This window comes from Mytilus galloprovincialis, chromosome 7 (assembly GCF_965363235.1).
Source record: "Mytilus galloprovincialis chromosome 7, xbMytGall1.hap1.1, whole genome shotgun sequence".
Lineage (NCBI taxonomy): Eukaryota > Metazoa > Mollusca > Bivalvia > Mytilida > Mytilidae > Mytilus > Mytilus galloprovincialis.
In genome coordinates this window covers 65,365,088-65,385,405 of record NC_134844.1, presented here as the reverse complement: position 1 = coordinate 65,385,405, position 20,318 = coordinate 65,365,088, and the positions used below count along the sequence as shown (strand labels likewise).

At 30.1% G+C, this 20,318-nt stretch overlaps 1 long non-coding RNA gene across 1 annotated transcript; it reads right to left on the bottom strand.

Annotated features, from left to right (window-relative positions):
• Positions 1 to 3,035: 3,035 nt before the first annotated feature.
• LOC143083487 (uncharacterized) lies at positions 3,036 to 17,923 on the bottom strand. The gene is made up of 6 exons (XR_012980733.1): positions 17,825 to 17,923; positions 8,865 to 8,991; positions 6,783 to 6,801; positions 6,259 to 6,413; positions 5,188 to 5,348; positions 3,036 to 3,741 (listed from the first exon to the last, which is right to left on the bottom strand). It is a non-coding gene; the product is annotated as an uncharacterized LOC143083487 (long non-coding RNA).
• Between the last annotated feature and the right edge of the window lie 2,395 nt (positions 17,924 to 20,318).

Sequence of the window (20,318 nt, the reverse complement as noted above, 5' to 3'; positions counted from 1 at the left end):
TTTCAAGGTTTGGTTAGCTTTTGAGACTTTAAAGTACAACAAATCCATGCAATATGTGCGGATCGTTTGCCCCTGTTCAAGAAAAAAACTGACATCTAATGTTTGAATATACTCCTCAAATATACCAGGATTACAAATTTTGTTCACCAGTCTATAGAAGACTCGTCAGGAAGGCTCAAATAAAAATAGTCACAATGAAATTACCGCGATGATAATATTGAGCTGCAAATTTTGATTTGACGAAAACATGGATTTGAAGCATAAGTGCATGCATTTTTGATTTATTAGTATCAGATCAGTGAACGAGAGGAAAACAATAGTATTTTGGAAGAATCATCATCCAAATTCAACATGTTAATTTGCTATCAAAAAAGCCATTCAATTTAAAAAAAATTATCTGGTCACAGCCATATATCTTTTCTTCGATCTATGAGTTTGGATGTCCCTCTGGTATCTTTCGCCCTTCTTTTCTAACATTAACTCGGATTTTTTCCCCAACTAAATTGTATTGTATCGTTTGTTGTGTGTTTGTGTATACCACTTTAGTAGAAGTATAGGGATATGCTTCAGAGGTCATCAACACTGTTTAAGCCCGCAGCTATTTTGAATCTCGACCTTTGTACTTTTTGCATGTTTTTAGAGTTTAATGTGAAGTCAATCTTTGCTGCACTGGTAATTTTTGTTAAGAGCCCTCATGAAGCCCGCCGCTGTGTGTATTTCATACATTTTTTAAGATTGTTTTTCTAGAAATACAATCCAGATATCTTCAGGAAGATATCCAAGCAGATATCGTCAGCTGCAATGTCTCGCCAATATAATCATTCAGGGGTATTTTATAAATGACACAGTAATTGATCAATAGATTTTAATGTTTTTCGATATCTCATAGATACCACGTTACTAAGTTTACATGTATCACTATCTATATCTACATAAATTATCATTCAAATAAAAATAGAAAAAAATGTTTTTATTGGATAAAGAATAAGCAATATAATGAACGGTAAACATTTTTTCTCAAATATAAAAGTGCAATTAACAAGAATTGACACATACAGTAACTGGTATAGGTAAACAAACACCTAAATGTTATAGAGTGCCTGTTAGAAGAAAAAAAAATTATATGATTGTTAGTTAATCTTACTCAATCTATGATTTAAAAAAAGACACTGCATTATTTGATCAAAAAATATTTTCACTTTCATTTAAAGCAATACATTTTAGATTTTATGCATCAAATCTTCGAGCAGTGTGATCGGCCTCAGCGGTCTAAGTGGTCGAACTATAGTCTTTCATCAGGAAATATGGCGGATGGTAGTAAGGACGAACTTAGATCGTTGGGTAATTATCAACTGCAAGGTAATGACTATCATTGTTCAAGATCAATATCGTTTTTGTTTCATCTGTCTGTCCCGTTGGCTGATATAGTGGAGCTAATGATCCTCATTTTTCTAATTAGGTCTTTCCACTTTTCTGTGGAAAGACCTATTGTTTTTCTTCTGATTATTTTTTTTTTCTTCCGCCTAATTTTGTTCTTGCGGTAAATTTTTGTTTCGCAATATGTCGCTTAGATGTTTGGTATATGATATCGAACAGTTTATCCGCTTTTGAAATTTACCCTGCGTAACCGAATACTTTTCTTTGTAGGAGTTATCGCCCCAAACACTGTTTTTTCTTGTGTCCACTACTCCTTCGCAACCGTAAAATATTACGACAAATTTCTCTTATAAAATTGCTTGTTATTTCCTTCGCATGATTTGTCGTATTTTGACCGAAGCAATATGAACGCTCCAGATGAGAGTTACTTCCTCTTATGCATTTGATATAAGTGATATGCATTTCTATCTTGTAAACCATAAGTTGTAGAGACCTAGGATCTTTTGATTTGAGGTCCTTGGACCAAAAGAATGAAAATTAGGTCAAGGTCAAAGGTCATATTCTAATTTTTTGAATCAGGCTTATTTTCAGTTATTCCAAAAAACCGTATAAGATATCAACAAATTATTTTTACTAAATTGTTAATGTCGTAACACGTAAATTTTGAATGCAAGGGTACGTTGAAGATAAAAGGGAGTTCCCCCTCTTGTATTTAAAAATACGCGGATGGTGATGTAACTCATTAACCAAATATAATTAAGACCTATGGTCTTTTGATTTGGGGTCTTTGGTTTATGGTCATAGCTTAATTTGACGTTCTAGATTTTGACCTTTGCTTTTACCTTATATGTATACATGATAAAGCCACGAGACTGTTGGCAAACGCTATCAAACCATTTAACCTTGATGAAAACAACCAGAAGTGAACTTGTGTAAACCACAGTAACTATTTTTTGTACATGATTAACATGGTTAATATAAAAGTATATAGAACCAGATATTTTTGGAATCAGTGTCAAGTGAATATTCAAATATTATCGGAATTAACATTTTTCAAACCGGAAGTAACAAATTATCTCCCTTATTTAAAAAATATTGTAATGAAACCATATATGTTGGGAATAAGCGTACAATAAGTTATCATTTGACGATTGAAATGACAGTGTAAACTTAATTTTACAACTTTCATATTACAATACATTGTTTTCGGTGGAAAGACCTTCAATTGTTCTCTGAACAATTGGTTTTTAATTTATATTAGAGTTTGTTTTAACTTGCTCATAACAAAATTCAAATAATGTTGAACAAATTTACAATATCAAACGAATTATATCAACAGATAAAAAGGGATGCAATGTTGGCCCTCATGACTAGGTGAGTAACAATGTTTTTTTTTACTATACAAAAAACAGTTTAATCAAAACAAATCACCGCCATCGTCTCTTTTTTGCAGGAAAATAAATGTAATGTAAACAAAAAACGAAATCTATCAAAGGAATATTCAACCACAATAGTCAAAATCAAATTACACCACCATGGCTAAAATAGAAAAGGACCAATAGACAACCAACAGTACACAAAACACAAAATTGAAAACTAAAGAATGACCAACACGAACCAAACCTAACAATTATACAATTAACTGCAATATTTGAAAAGTAAAAAAAGTTACTGTAATACGTTGCGAATTGTTTGATTGGATTTAGCAAATTATTATTGATTTTGTTTAAAAGAAAATATAACCACAATAGTGCTTGTCTTATTATCCCAAATTTCGGACCACATTTCACTGAGCATATATAAGATAAATTTCATTTGTGTCAGGCTAAAAGAATAAGTAATAATATTAAAAAATAACACATTTGTATCGTCACATATATCTACCGAAAATCGACATGTGCTAAATGAAGGCAACAGAAGTATACCACTGTGTGAAATTTATAAATGGATTGAGGAAAAAACAAATCATGAAAAATAAAGTTATGCGGGAGGACGTCTCACCGGATATTTAAAACAAAAATTGTGCAAAACAAAATTACAATTATACTCCAAATGAAAGTAAATTTAAGCCAGTATTTATATGCAGTTGTTTCACTAGTATAATTTACGCTTATTTCATCATATAAACCTGGAATCCCTGTATGGTTTGAACTCCTTCGCACATAACGGTGAAACTGTTATACAAACTGCATTCTCTTGTTTCTGTGGAAATTACGAATACTTTACAGTTGTCAGAAATTTTGCAATACTGTGCACATTCAATTTTACTTCTTGATGATAGGACTTGGTTGGCTGGTGCTGTAAGTATCGTGTTATTCGAGACTATCTGGTACTGAATGCGACCTTCTTTATATGGTAAATATCCTGAAAATACGTTAAAGAATAAATTAAAGAAAGGCAAAGGTTATATTTAATTTCTATGCAATAGGAACAATTAAACCTTTTACGATTTTCAACAAAAAAAAATGCATTTTTTAGCTGAAGTTGTACAAAGATTAAATTTTGAATACATGCATCCAGTTCATTGTAAATTCTTTTTGTGAATATCTGAACACATGCACCTAGTTGATGCCTTCGATCTCGTTCTTTTTAAATAAATTTGATCCATTAGTGTTGTATTTTGTGCTTTGATTTATGCGTTATTGATGTTTGATATTATTCCGTTATCTATATACCTGACTAGGCGAAAATAAACCAAATGAAGTAACTAAAATATTATTGGCATTATCCAATTTTACCCAACCTTGCTTATAAGGTAAATAGCCTGCAAATACGTTTAAAAATAGAATAAAAGAAAGGCAACAGTTATATGCATTTCGATTGCAACAGGAATAACTACAACTTGCACAATTTTCAATAAAAAAAAAATGCAAAGAAGCACTTTCAGCTTCAGTGGTAAAAGGAAGAACTTTTTTAATATATGCAATCATTTAACTATATATGGGTCTTTTCTGATTATCAGGACACAATCAACTAGTTGACACTTCCAATCTCGTTCTTTTTTAGTAAATTTGAAACCATCAGTGTTGCTTTTGTGCTTTGACTTGTGTACTCTAAATGAATGTATGCGATATCAGCATTAGTAAACGTTTCGTGTTTCTATTTCACAGAATTTATACAGATTATTATTTATTTTTTCAAGTATTTCTGTATTTATTTTCCGAACTTGGTTAAAAAATAATCGATATGAAGTAGAAACAATGCTTCAGCATTATTCAATTATATGATAATTATCCGAAATTGGGCAAAATAAACAAATCCAAATGTAACACAAAAAAATAAATCCTACCGCAATATATCAAGACAGAACAGAAAGAAAAACAAACACAGAGCTTTGATTTGAATTTGATTTTTACGTCGAGAGACCGTATCACAAATGATTTATGAAGATAAGTTAATAAATGAATTAAGTACTATTTCATAATGATATGATCGATTGATTGATTTTTGTTTGCTTTGATTGCTGAAATGGAGGCAATCAACAGTGGCAACTTCCGAGGTAATGTAAAATTGGATCGTCACTTTCCTTCATTTCTAAAAAGTTTTCAATACCAATAAAAGATTCAATTCTGTAAATTTTAAAGTATTTATTTCCCACTTGTGTTTTTAAACGGTGGATTTTCTTTCATTCTGGAAAGGAATTTATTTTATACATTCAGAAAAAAATTGCTAATAAATACAATAACACTTTTTTCAGTTTCACCGTGATATTATGAAAAAAAGAATATTTACTGAGGTTTTACACTAACATTATCATGTTATTCTTACAACCTTTTCTTAAAATGTATATTCACGATTCAGTTTCATTACCTGTTTTATATGCTGATATTCTCCACCATCCCCCACATATCTGTTCAGAATCGGCAAGACACTCACAATCACAATCATAAATCGTTTTTTTTGTAAAAATCGGTTACATTTTCAGCGCCGTACCAATAAGGGTCATCACCACACCAACATTCCTTATAATTCTAAAATAATCAAATCTGTATTTTAAGTTCAGGTCAACAGTATGGATGTCTAAATATAATAACAGCGCTTATGATAATGACGATTGGGCACGTTATCTTAATGTGGATTTATGTTAATGACAACTTTAAACCTAATGTATTGGACTCTTTTTTAAGAGCCTAGGTGGTCGAGTCGTCTAGCGCGTCGGACATAGTTCAATGCGATTTGGTCCCACGATATCTCAGTAGCATGACTTCAAATCCCGGCATGGGTTCTTGCCTGGCCGGTATTCGAACTCATGCTACTAAAATATAGTGGCACCAAATCGCATTGCACTATGCCTGACGCGCTAGACAACTGGACCACCTAGACTCTACAATAATAAAGCTTTAGGTAGCTGGATGTTACCTTTCCTCGTCAGTTTTTATCCAGCGTCGTACATGATGTATAAGGTATGAAGATGGACTTCTGACAGATCAACTGAATTATCTATCGTAGAGAATTTTACAAAGTTATTTAGGATACAGTCACAGAAAAAAATCATATTCTAAGTACGTCTCAAGCAGTGACAACTCTACAACAGATTTCTTCCATCAGATCAACATTGATGGTGATACAAGGCTGGACATTAGCCCAACAATGTTAAAACTGTAAATTTTATGTTCTTCCATGACCAGGATTCGAACTCATGCTACTGAGATATCGTGGTACTAAATCGTTGCACTATGCCCAACGCGCTAGATCACACGACCACCTAGGCTCTACAATGATAAAGTTTTAGATGGCCGGGTGTAACCTTTCCTCGCCTTTATTTTTGTTATCTACCTTTGTATTTGCATGGTTTTATGAGAATAAACTGTCTATCTACAGTACATTATTGTCTTTGGAGGATAAAGTGTTTAATATATCCTTGGATTGTTACAACAATACCTGCGTTCCGGAGTACATGTAACCCATTTCTTTACAGTGAAGCAAACACATGTTGTTTTCCATATCTGGTGGATGACTTCCGTTATTCAACATATATTTATAAGGAAACAGTCTTGTATGTGTATCAATGAAACATCCAACGTAATCATTGCTACCTGTTTAAAAGACAATTAAATACCTGTTTGAAGTTAACACGGGCATATTGGAAAACTATAAATGTCAAGACAAAAAAAACGTAAGTGTTACGTACCCTTGTAGTGTACTACTTTTTAAACATGTAATGTACTGTCCAGATAATTGAGAAAGACACATTTATTTTGAGTGATGCACATTTGAAATCGGCTAAAATGCTAACAATATAGGAAGTTAACGACCCCCATAATTTCTGTATTGTCGTGAATAATGTCTTGCCGATGAAAAAAGACGATGTTGTTTTATGAAATTAAATAAAATCGAGAGAAAAATAGAAATAACAGGTATCATATAGGATCAATATACATGAAATATTAAAAAAAAGAACTTACCAATAACTTGTACCTGGCACTGAAAAATAAACAGTTACAATACAAAACTTAATATTTTTACAATTACGTTTTTCATCGAATAAACTTGAGAATTAATGTTTAGGAAGTTTAAGACATGTAAGACAAGAAAGGAATACATACAAAGTCAAAAACATGCAAAGCCTTATGACGTTATCTTAAATACATTGTTTGACAGCCTTATTTTCAGTTCAATAATATGATTCAGTGACTTTTATTTCAAGTAAAATGAAATCATACTGATAACAAAAGGAACAGTTAATATCAGGTTGGTATTTTTTCCTTATCTGACACTTCAACAGCCGCCTATTCGTCATCGTGGTTTTAATTCATATGAGTGGACTTACACGAAAGCGCCAAGTCTATTACTATGTTATTATATTATCATGTTGATATGGATCACAGTCAGTACAATTCATGCAAAAAATACATTAAAACTACTGTGCCGCAAAACAGTCAATGAAGGCTGTTAGAAACGATCACCTAAAATAACCTTTTCCGCAAATTATATCAATGTATGGTTTTAGTATGTTGTTAGTACAAGTCTATAGTATAATTTGCACTAAAAAAAGCTTGTGTTGCAATTAGTTGGAGATTGAGTGATTTTAGAGCTAAATTGACTAGGCTACTATCAAAACCTCTCAATTGTATTCGTTCGAATCCTATTCCATTAAATTGACCACGATGTGTGAACAAAACAAACAGACATAATAGGAAAACATGTCAAAAAGTGGGGTACAACAGTCAACAATGTGTTATAATAACTAAAAAAATAATCACAGATGCAACAGAGAAGGACAAAAAGGCGTACATCAATTACAACAACCTCATTCCTTGCATTCGATTGTGTGTATCTATGTTAAGTCCACCCATAAAGGATTAATTGAACGATTTTAAGTACTGGGACCGAATCATTACCATGACAGGCACATGGTTATGTTTTCATAAACACGTAGAATCGCGCGTTCGACGTTCATCTGATGAGTTAAGCATTTAACAACTGATTTGTATAGATCGTTCTTATGTTGTACTGTTACAATTAAAAAAAAATGTTGATCTATTGTACTGGAACGTTTTGTTTTTTCCATGTCACCATTTTGATAAAATGAAACAAAACAAAGATTCCGTAATTTTTATTAGTTTATCATGTGACATAGAAGAGGTCTATCCGTCAGAAAGGTCGATACGTCCTATCCGTCCTATCAATCAAAAATGTTAGCTGTAAGTCTGACTGATCTGTGATGTGAGTTTATGCGAACGTGACTGATCGGTGACTGATTGATGACAGCTGATTGATCGCTAAAACAGTAACGCCTAAGGTTGCAAGTACTGCATCCATGATGAGTTTATGTTTTATTCAAAACTTAATTGTAAACAATTTTCCTATGAATATTTGTTCTTACTAGTAGTTTGGAAATTATTAACAGAAATAATACCTGCAAATGAGCATTTTTCAATTATGACAATGTATGAATCACACTTATTGAGAATGGGAATGTGTTTGTATCACTTAAGAATAAAAAATAGAACGGGAATGATTTTTTTTCAAATATATACTGTTGTTGCTTATAGTCCAAGAACATACGACAAAAATAAGACAGCCTGGCTATCCTTAAAAGCGTGGTGTCCGTATTAGAGGAAGCTCATACGAAGAAAAAGATAGAAGAAAAAAAAAGCATTACAAATTGTATCAACAGGTCAACTAAACAACTGAGTACATATATGCATTTGATGAAGAGAATCATATAGCCTTGATTGTATATTATATACTTTTTCTAAGTATAAGTTCATTTCAATGTCTATAGATTTTGACACTCTATCTGCATGCTAGGCGATCTTAAGCGTTTAAATAATACAATAAAAACAATTGGTTTCTTTTTACCTACAGGTAATCATTTCAGTCTAATAGGAAAAAACGATAATATAATAAATTTGATATTTAAAATTAAGGAAATATCATGACATGAAATTGGTATGCGTAAATTTCAGTGTAATGCGTGTAATGCTTTTGATATTATATAAATAAATTATAATTACATGTGAATTAACATAAAATAATATTACCTTTAATGATTCCACAGAATAGACACACATCGAAAAGCTCAGCAGTTTCAGGAACATAATTGTTTCACGAATTGCAACGTTAGATTCGAGGAGCTCCTTTTATAACGAAATGAATCGCTTGGGTTATCTGAAATATTCTCCCTCAATTATTGAATAAACAACGCTTACAAGACAAGAACATGCAATTTATTGCAAGAAATATTAAATAGACCAATGTCTGTATTTGATCAAAATCTAGCAAGATTCATGTTAAACAATGAGCATGATAATTATAAGGCGTTTACATTTTCGACTTTTGCAATTAAAGATGTCACTTTTGAAATTTAATTATAACGTAAATGCAGATTATCGTTCGATTATTTGAACCAGTATGTGAATAAAACAATGTCAAAAGTGTTTTTTTAAGACCCAAGTTTTCTACAAGAAAAGTTATTGAAATAGTGTACAAGACGTTAATTTGTCAGTATTGTATAATTGATAATTGAACAACAAGCGAGGTAATTGATAGACGTTTATATTTTTCGATTTTGTAATTAAAAACGTTATATTGGAAATGTAATTACAATGTAAGTGCAGAACAGTTTTCAATTATTTGAAGAAATATTTGAAGAAATACAATGTAAAAAAACAACTTTTTTTTATACCAAAGTATTCCAAAATAAATCTTTATAAAAAACAGGTTAAAGACATTTATTTTAAAGCATTTTATATTCTATATTTTATCGTATTTCTCAGTCTTTAGTTTTCTATGTTGTGTCATATGTAATATTATTTGTCTGTTTGTCTTTTTAATTTATAGCCATGGCGTTGTCAGTTTATTTTCTATTTATGAGTTTATCTGTCCCTCTGGTATTTTTCGTCCCTCTTTTATAATTAATATTGAACACAAAATTGTAATATAGATTGTATCTTTAGTATCATTGTAACCATTGTTATAGCTTTAACAGAAAATATAATATTTTTCATGCTTTCCTCCTTCAACCCAAACAAACAACGAGAGGTTTACCTTTCACTTGAATGAATCGGCGAGTATCTCACGTATTTAACATTTATTGGACCATTTGGGCAATGCATAAATGAAAAGAGAAACAAGAAGTTGAATTGCAATATTTTTACTTATTCAGAGTAAAAATGTTTCTTATACAAAAATAAATAATATATAATATATACATATACATTTTCCAACAAGATAATAACAGAGACCTATTATGTATTATATGTCTCTGATAATAATGAATGCAAAACATAAAACGATAATAAAATAATACAAAATACAATAGCTTGGCCTAGGAAGGGGTCAACTAAGCCATATAAAGATATAAAATGATAAATGTAACACATGCTACATAAGCATACACAAATGAAGATGGCAGCCAACAAACTTGATAAACTGCCGTTATTACCAAAATACATTTGTAATCGACCAAAAAAAAAATATATGAACATCTAACCAATATCTTAATAAAAAGCTTAAGGTGTTGAAAGGGGAAGGAGGGTGGGAAAGTTTATAAAATCCCAAAATAAAAATCTTGTTTACAAAACTATCGATCTGTAGATAAGCAAGAAAGTGTAATAAGATACATAGTGAAGAAACTAACCAATGGGCATCCAGTCAAAAGAGCGTAATGGAGGGGTTCCCCAAAGGATTGTGAAAATAATCATAAAGAAGGAATTAATGGTTTTCGTCGTTTACATAAAATAAGTTATTAAAATAACTTGCCTTTATGCTTTCCTCCTTCAACCCAAACAAACAACGAGAGGTTTACCTTTCACTTGAATGAATCGGCGAGTATCTCATGTATTTAACATTTATTGGACCATTTGGGCAATGCATAAATGAAAAGAGAAACAAGAAGTTGAATTGCAATATTTTTACTTATTCAGAGTAAAAATGTTTCTCATACAAAAATAAATAATATATAATATATACATATACATTTTCCAACAAGATAATAACATTATATGTCTCTGATAATAATGAATGCAAAACATAAAACGATAATAAAATAATACAGAATACAATAGCTTGGCCTAGGAAGGGGTCAACTAAGCCACCAGGAAAGATGCAATAAAATAAATCTTTCCTACCCCACAAAAGCCAAGCACTTGGCCAAATTCAAAACTGTTCGTCATATTTGATGTTTAACCAGTTATTTATGCCTTCACAAGATGTTCAATTTCTCATATTTGCTATATTAGTTCAAGCTCAATCTTTGTTTGTAACTAACAGTGAAAATACTGAAGGGGTTTAAGAATATTTGAAAAACCTATAAATAAGTTGCAATACAGTACCAGCCCAAGCAAGTTCTGCAAAATAACAATGAGACAATGTCCTTGTCAACAATCTTTTCAGTGATTATATATATATTACAATATCAAACTTCAATAAAAGGCTGTTTTCACCTAAACAAAAACAACTAAATGAGCAAGAAATATAAGCAGAGATTAAATCAAGCATTCATTGTGTAATAATGACTTAACGGCCCAAGCAGTTAAGTTTAGTTAAACTAGCATGATATCCTACTGCTATGACACATTCATATTTTGTGCGCAAAAATAATTTTTATGAAAGGCTAACTTTATGTAGAACTTTTGAAAACAAAAAAGGTTCTAAAACTAACTACCGGCCCATGCAGGTAATTATATCAGAACTGTCAAAACTTTGTCTATTGGAGTCTCTTTTAAAGCATTTTATCATTGCAGCATAACTGGAACTCAGACCAGCATCTCTCAGCTGTACAAATTTTTAAAGCTATATTCCTTATATTTTGATCTATTGTCCATATGAAACATTTATGATTATATATATGTTTCTATGTATTATGTATATCTGAAAATGAAATTCGACGAACCAAAAATATGGTTTATAAGAAAATGTTCATTTTAAAACATGTAGGCAAACATCAAATACTGTTGACCAAATACAGGGTTTATATTGAATGCATAACTGAGCATCAACTTTATTTGACCAAATACATGTTCTATGAAAAGTAAAATCTATCAATAAATATATGGTATTTTATTGTAGTTCATCTATTAAGTAAATACATGGTCTAAAAGCAACATCTATTGAACAAAATCAACAAATACATGGTTTACATCAAATGTATATATATATCTAAAAATCATATTGTATTGAAGTTTACATATAAAATATAAAACTATTGAACAAATACATTGTCTACATAAATTGTACACTCTTTAAATAAATATATGGTTTACATAAAATGTATAGATATCTTAAATTCATTTTCTATTAAACAAAACCTGATTCACATAAAAAGGTCATGCTTGTATCTAAACATCATAATCTATTGAACAAATGCAATGTCTACCTAAAATGTATATATCTAAAAATCATATTCTAATGAACAAATACCAGGTAAAAGTAAACTGGTCATGTTTGATTTTAAAAATCATATTCTATACACAAATGCTAGGCCTACATAAACTTAATATACATTTAATCATATTCTATTGAACAATAAATACATACACAGAATTTATATAACTTAGAATTATATTCTGTTGACCAAAATAAGGTCTAAAAGTTATATATATTGACCAAATTAAGGGTCTGTTATTAACATCTATTCACCAAATACATGGTCTTAAAGTAATATACATGATATATATTGACCAAAATCATGGTTTGTTACCAACAGCTTTTGACCAAATACATGGTCTGTAAATAATATATAAACCAAAAACATGATCTGTTATCAACATCTATTAACCAAATACATGATCTCTGTAACACATACTTAATGACCAAATACATGGTCTTTTACAAATATCTTATGACCAAAACCATGGTCGTATGTGACATATAATGACCTAAATCATGGTTTGTTACATCATTCAAATGCCCAAAAGCATGGTCTATACATAACATATAATGAACAAAACAGTATAATGACCAAATACATGGTCTGTTACTAATATGTATTGACCAAAACCATGGTCTACGTAACATATAATGGCCAAACTCATGGTCTGTTACTATAATATATAATATAAAACGACCAAAACCATGGTCTAAACTAAACATTTAATGACCAAAACCATGGTCTGTTACTAATATCTATTGACCAAATACATGGTCTTAAAGTAATATCTATAGACCAAATACATGCAGGTCTAAAAGTAACATCTATTGACCAAATACATGGTCTAAAAGTAATATCTATTGACCAAAACCATGGTCTACGTAACATATAATGACCAAATACATGGTCTGTTACTATTAAAATATCAAACGACCAAAACCATGGTCTCTACGTAACATATAATGACCAAATACATGGTCTGTTACTATAATAATATCAAACGACCAAAACCATGGTCTACGTAACATATAATGACCAAATACATGGTCTGTTACTATAATAATATCAAACAACCAAAACCATGGTCTCTACGTAACATATAATGACCAAATACATGGTCTGTTACAATAATATATAATATCAAACGACCAAAACCATGGTCTCTATGTAACATATAATGACCAAATACATGGTCTGTTACAATAATTTATAACATGTATAATATCAAACGACCAAAACCATGGTCTACGTAACATATAATGACCAAATACATGGTCTGTTACTATAATAATATCAAACAACTAAAACCATGGTTTCTACGTAACATATAATGACCAAATACATGGTCTGTTACAATAATATATAATATCAAACGACCAAAACCATGGTCTCTATGTAACATATAATGACCAAATACATGGTCTGTTACAATAATATATAACATGTATAATATCAAACAACCAAAACCATGGTCTCTACATAACATATAATGACCAAATACATGGTATGTTACTATAATAATATCAAACAACCAAAACCATGGTCTCTACGTAACATATAATGACCAAATACATGGTCTGTTACTATAATATATAATATCAAACGACCAACACCATGGTCTCTACGTAACATATAATGACCAAATACATGGTCTGTTACTATAATATATAATATCAAACGACCAACACCATGGTCTCTACGTAACACATAATGACCAAATACATGGTCTGTTACTATAATATATAATATCAAACGACCAAAACCATGGTCTCTACATAACATATAATGACCAAATACATGGTCTGTTACTATAATATATAATATCAAACGACCAAAACCATGTCTATGTAACATATAATGACAAAAACTATGGTCTGTTACTAATATCTATTGACCAAAACCCTAGTCTACGTAACATATAATGACCAAATACATGGTCTTTTACTAATATCTATTGACCAAAACAATGGTCTACGTAATACATAATTACCAAATACATGGTCTGTTACTATAATATATAATATAAAATGACCAAAACTATGGTCTCTACGAAACATATAATAACAAAATTAAAACACACACAGTATTAAATGTATATATCAAAAAATTAAATTCTATTGAATAAAAATATATTCTGTTCATAAAAAGTACATATCTTTATAAATCAATTCATATTCTTGAACAAATACATATCATACATATCATACATAACAATTATATTCTATTAAACAAATACATAGTCTGTTCCCAACCTCATGGACCTAATACATGGTTAATATATTATAATTTACATATACATGTATTGACCTAAACCCTGGTTTGTTACTAACATCTATTGACCAAATACATGGTTTAAAAGTAATATAAATTGGTTTTTTACCAACATGCATCATTGTATCTAGTTTACATAAATTGTATGTATCTAAAAATCTAATTTTAATGAACAAATACATGTATAATGTGTACATCAAATATATATATCTCTAAAATTCATATTCTATTGAATGAGTAAATGATCTAAATAAAAAGAATATACATATTGTATCTATAAAAAATGTTCTTTGAGAATAAATACATTAAATTAAATTGAATAAAATGTATAAATATAAAAATCACATTCTATTGAAAATAAACATGGTCAACCTAATCTATATAAATGATATATATCTAACATGCAAAAATAGAATATTCTATTGACATTGTAGTACATGTACATATAAAATGATTATATCTAAAAATCCTATTCCATCTAACGATTATGTACATGTATATTACCAACAGTGGGATAAAACACCTATCAATCAATCTTCTATGAACATCAATTTACAAATACAGTGTACTTAGGCTATATAAATCTTTTATGTCTATGGAACAAGTATCATGAGTATATAATTTTTAACCAACAAATATTGAACAAGTGCATGTTCATGAGCTTTAATTAATATACAATGTTTAACTAAATTAAATATATATGCCAATTTATGTTCTATAAAGGAATATATGAACATGATGAATATGGTCTAAATATATACAGTGTTTATCTAAAACTCAACCTATTAACTAAATATTTCGTTTTTTAAAAAGTTATGTTTTTTGTTTTTTGTTTTTTTTTTTTGTTTGTTTGTTTGTTTGTATGTTTTTTTTTTTTTTTTTTTTAATTCAAATTCAAATATATAAACCTTATTAAACAAATACATTTAACATAACAACACATGTATAAACCATTGATGCTTTTTCAATAAAATAACCCAAATATATAAGTGTCCTTGTAGTTTTATTCATTCATTTAACCAAATATATTGTATGACATATATACATTTTGTATAGTGAAATTGTACTTTTTTTGTCTAAATACATGATCTACATGTACATTGTATTTTAAATGTAAATACCATTTACCAAATACATGGAATAAATTTATCTATGCATTGTTCAGATGTTCTTTTGTGTACATGTACATACAAACATGTACATGTATGAACAAGTATGATAAGTGCCAAATACATGGTCAGTTTCTAAATGCATGTCTTTGATAAATATGAATTAAACGTGTGATGAAATATGCAAATGTAGACCAAATACAACAAAGTACATGTACATTTTGTATATGGTCTTATGCTTAAAATCTATTCATGTAAAGAGTATATTTGTGTCTTTCTCTATTTTTGCTGACACATATTACATTTGTTGTGACATATGTATATATCACTTGCACTTGTGTCTATTGCAAGGGCAAATGTTTATCTATTTTTATTATAAGTGCATGATGATACAAAAATGTACCTGCATAGGACAAATTTGCCTACGGCATTAATTTTGTAAGGTTGGTCATTCTGTCATGCACCAGTTAGCAAACTGACCTCAACTTGAATATTTTTTGAAATAAAATAATTACACTTCATCATAAAATCTAGAACATACACTAGTACTTTATCAAGGCAAAGACTTCAAAAATATTTAAAAATTAATGTTAATGCTGATAAATGTATCCCATCTGCAGCAGACTGATCTTTGGTCTTAAATGTGCCCAAGATAAATGTAATCATTGCTATATTGATAAAATTAGGTAATACATTGTAATCAATTATTCTTTTCTCTCTGACTTCTCAATCTGTACTGAACCAGGGGTTGTTCATGAAAATAGTTTTCACACAAACAACATTTACAAAATTATAATTTATTTTATAAATCTCACATCAAATCGACATGCTTATGCATGTATGTGGTTTAAAGATTGCATCGCACAGGCCATTTCTTTCATATTCAACTTTATCACTGAGGTTTTAAACTGTATAATGTAGGCTGCATTATTTTGCAACTTGTCCACTGTGCCTCCACCAATACCATTAAATTCCCACTAAGTTGCACTGACTTAAAAGCCAGGTTTAACATTCAGTTATAGGTTAAAGCTTGATGATGAGAACGAACAAACGAAACGTCCTCTGGATAAAGTTTGTACATGTTTAAAATCTACCAATGTCATTACACACTCATCTATGTGACGCATAATTCCGGTCAGGTTGTAACTTCAAGTCATTGTTAAAGCTTGAGTGAGACAGGTAATAAAGCTGTTATTTAGTATCAATACATTCGATAAAACGTCAATTTATAGGACGATGAGAACGAACAGACAACACTCTTTCAAAATAAAGTTGGAATAAATCCACCAATGCCATTTCACAACTATATATCTACCACTACGTTGTGCTGAATTAAAGTAAATGTTGTAGCTTTGGGTAATTTTTTAAAGCTTAAGCGAGAGGTAAAATCATATTTTTTGTTTCTTGTATTATCAATACCTTACAAAAAATGTCGGTTAATAGAACGACTAGAACGAACCAGCGACACATCTTCTGAATACAGTTTTTATGAAATCCACCAATGCCATTACATATTATAGCTACGTGACGTGTAATTAAACACAGGTTGTAACTTTGGTTCATTTGAAAAAGCTTGAGTGAGACGTGAAATAAAACTGTGTATTATTATCAAAACATTAGGTACGATGTCAATATGTAGGACGACGAGAACGAATATACAAATCAACTTCCGTATAAAGCTTGAATAAATTCCGACTTACAACAATAGTGGTAAAAGTTCAATAACTCAAGTGCTTAAAAGATTTATCGTATATATCATCATGATCATTGTTGTGGAATACACTATTACATAATGTTCCTATAAAGTGTACGATATGTTTACATATTCATAATCTATGTTCGTGCACATAACATATAAAGATGGCGATCGAGAGAGCTGCATCATCATTACATTCATCAGTTCAAAAGGAATAATATGCACGAACGAATGCTTAAATAAAATTTACCTAGTTCCTTTTTTACACATATTCAATCATTTTATCGGTATAAAAGTCCGAATAGCTAAAAAAAAGTTTATAAAATCCCAAAATAAAAATCTTGTTTACAAAACTATCGATCTGCAGATAAGCAAGAAACATGCATCCTTTTAATTACAAACACAAAATTCAGTAACTTTACCTTTATATTATTACTATTTAAAAGCAAAATACTTATCTAAAAACATCATTATTATTTGGTCGCAAATGACGATGCATTACTTCTGATATAAAAGAAGGTATAGTTGCAACTTGAAGCAATGCAAGACACATACTTCATGAATCCGCATAGTTCGGTAATCGACTTCATGTCTAGATTTCAATATTCACCAATATTAAGTGATAATTTGTAGATTCCAATATTTGATAAATCCTTCTTTAGTATAAATTGTATTAACTTTAAAATATTTGAATGATTCATTGTACTTACACATAATTAAGACAAACAGGAAGTGCACAATGACAACACTTACCTGATCCATTACACTGTAGATTGCGTAAACAGGAACTTTAATAATAAGTATGTTTATTGTCGTCTTTGGTCCTTTCTACTTTATACAGTACAGTATTTGTGATAATGTCTGAATATGTAATTTTCTCACCAAATCCCGTATAATCTTCTTTGATATAACACGCAAAATATTCGAAAAACTTCAAAGACAAAGGAACAGGTAACCATATCACAAAAGGGCGTAAAACCTTGAAAACACAAATAATAATTTAAGAAATTGACTTAATAAAAAAGACTATTATTTTCCTTTTGATAGTTTCAAAATTGTGTTTACTGGATATAACCAATTTACTGGAAAAAAACTGTACCCGTACTTTTCGTTTATTTTGAATTGCCTCGTGTTCCTAGACTGATGAATGCTTGTTTATACTGTTACTGTTATTTTTGCGTTATGAATTTACATTAACTGTGGTAATTTGTGATACTCAGTCAGTTACCGTAAATCGACTTGTTTATGACATTTACAATTCTATTCCGTAAAATTTGCATTTAAAATAACACAGACGGGAAATTCATTTTGAGGCCTATTATAGCTTGCTTCTTAGTGTGAGCCTAGGTTCCGTGTCATGTTTTGGGATTTTTGTCATTTTTTCGGAATCGTCTGGTTTTATCCATTTGAATGCATTAACAATTTTTGCCCATTGACCCCAATTTTTCTTTTTATAAATCTTTTACTTGTATAATTACAAGCAATCTGACTAAGTCTTATACAATCTTAGTTATTTTGTAATAGTATTTGAGAACTTAAACTTGTCAATGATAAAGCTAGGAAAAATCAAGAGAGAACATTTTCCTACCAAAATATTAATGGCTAATATCTCGTAAACAGCACATTGACCTTTATATTTATTTTGCTTTTTTGGTTCCTTTATTAATCCCCTATCAATATATACGATTGTTATGAAAAGCTTGTTATTTTGAAACTGAGTAGCGAACCTCCTTAAAGGCCGTACTTTGACCTATAATGGTTTACTTTTTACAAATTGTGACTTGGATAGCGAGTTGTATCATTGGCACCCATTTAACATCTTCTTATATTATAAGTTAGGTAAAAATGTCCAAAATAGGGGTGCAGCAGTCAAAAACCTTGTGTTATGAGCTTAGTAACTATAAAAACAAAACAAAAAGTCAGCATCAACAAAAACACAAATAGGTATATAGAGAAAACACACTGATTAACATACTACATGTTTTTTTATGAACGACAAGTTAAAAGGGGAAAAATCGTCAATGAAACAAACCAGATGAAAATAGAGATCAACTAAACATACTTATCCTTTTTCTGACGTTTTTAATTTAGATTACACCGTTGGTTTTCCTGTTTGATTGGTTTTACACTATTCATGTTGGGGCCCTTTAAAGCTTGCTTGTTGGTGTGACCAAAGGGTCCGTGTTGAAGGTCGTACTTTGACCTATAATGGTTCACTTTTACGAATTGTGACTTGAATGGAGAGTTGTCTCATTGGCACCTATACAACATCTTCTTAAATGTATATAATAGGTAAATATGTCAAAAATAGAGGTGCAGCAGTCAACCTTGTGATATGATCTAAATATATAAAAACAAAAAATATGTAAACATCACCAAAACACAAAAAGATATATAGACAAAGCACACTAGCAAACATGAAAGATACAAAAATGTACCATATCACAATAACACAATTATGGGATGTGTAAGTAGCAAGGCACATCAAATGGATATTAACAACAATATACTAAACAGTAAAAGTAATATTCACAAAGACAAATACAGAATATTATAACAATTGCGACATTTTTGTGCTTTTTTTTAGAATATTACCATGATTATAGATTTGACGAGAATACTATTGATAGGCGTAACGTATCAATTGAGACATAAAAATACAACAAATGCATGCAATATGTGCGGATCGTATGCTCCTGTTCATGAAAATAACTAACATCTAATGTTTCATGTGTTTGAATATATACTCCTCAAATATACCAGGATTACAAATTTTATTCACCTGCCTACAGAAGACTCTTCAGGATGGCTCAAAAAAAAGTCACAATAAAATTACCGCAATGATAATATTGAGTTGCTAATTTTTATTTGACGACTACATGGATTTGAAGCATTTTTGATTACTAAATTGTACTGTATCTTTTGTTGTGTGTTTGTGTATGCCACTTTAGTAGAAGTTTAGGGATATGCTTCAGAAGTCATAAACACTGTTGAAGCCCGCAGCTATTTTGAATCTCGACCTTTGTACTTTTTGCATGTTTTTAGAGTT